We start from the raw sequence: 1,152 nt of genomic DNA on the forward strand, positions 1-1,152 counted from the left end.
CTGGTCACATGGCTATTTTGACGTCATGATAGGTCCTGCATTTCTGCTGGCAGTGCTGGTCACGGGGAGGATTCAGCGATCATCGGATGGAATAGCGGCAGGAGACAGAGTACAGGAGGGATCGCGGGGACCGGTAAGTGTTATGGCAATGTTTATTAACTGTTTGTGTACATTTATAATGCATTTTTATGTGTTTGTGATTGCCTCCCATTATAGCCTATTTGTTCGAGTTCGGTTCGTCGAACGTTCGACGAACCGAACTCGAACGGGACCCCCGTTCGGCGAACCGACTCGAGCCGAACCGCGACCGGTTCGCTCATCTCTAGTCCTGGGTTCAATCCCCAGTGAAACCAATCTGTTCTTAGTGTTGAAATAATACGCTATCCAACTACAATATATGAAGTTCTTGGCTTTGTTGCCGAATGATGGGATGTTTTGGCTTCCATCCCCAACAGAGCTACGAATTTGTTTTTTTTTTCCCTGGCGGTCAAAACTCGTCTCTAATTGCCATTACTTTGCAGGCTTTCAAAGGTTTCATAGTGTAGTGGAAATCACGTCTGCTTTACACACAGAAGGTCCTGGGTTCAATTCCCAGTGAAACCCATGTGTTCTTGTGTTGAAATAATCCCCTTTCAACCTGCAGTATATAAAGTTCCTGGCTTTGTTGCCGAATAACTGGATGTTTTAGCTTCCATTACCAACAGAGCTACGAATTTGTTTTTTTTCCCCTGGCGGTCAAAACTCGTCTCTAATTGCCATTACTTTGCAGGATTTCAAAGGTTTCATAGTGTAGTGGTCATCACGTCTGCTTCACACGCAGAAGGTCCTGGGTTCAATCCCCAGTGAAACCAATCTGTTTTTGGTGTTGAAGTAATTTCCTATCGACTTGTAATATGTGAAATTCTTGGTTTCGTGTCCAAATGACAATACATTTTGGCTTCCATCACAAGGAGAACTACGATTTTGGGTTTCTTTTTTATTAACCATTTTAGCAGAAAACATAATCCCATATTATAAAAATCCCATTTGTTTCAAAATATATAGTTCCCATAAATACAAAAGCAAAAGACCAAACTATGGAGAAAAAAGTAACACATTCAATATAAACTTCAATTTAAGCAAAATCCCTTTGTAGGAATAAAACTGGTAAAA

At 41.3% G+C, this 1,152-nt stretch overlaps 1 non-coding gene across 1 annotated transcript; it reads left to right on the forward strand.

Moving 5' to 3' along the window:
* Positions 1–778: 778 nt before the first annotated feature.
* On the forward strand, positions 779–851 carry TRNAV-CAC (transfer RNA valine (anticodon CAC)). The gene has a single exon. It is a non-coding gene; the product is annotated as a tRNA-Val (tRNA).
* Positions 852–1,152: the final 301 nt, after the last annotated feature.

Source organism: Anomaloglossus baeobatrachus, chromosome 2 (genome assembly GCF_048569485.1).
Source record: "Anomaloglossus baeobatrachus isolate aAnoBae1 chromosome 2, aAnoBae1.hap1, whole genome shotgun sequence".
NCBI lineage: Eukaryota > Metazoa > Chordata > Amphibia > Anura > Aromobatidae > Anomaloglossus > Anomaloglossus baeobatrachus.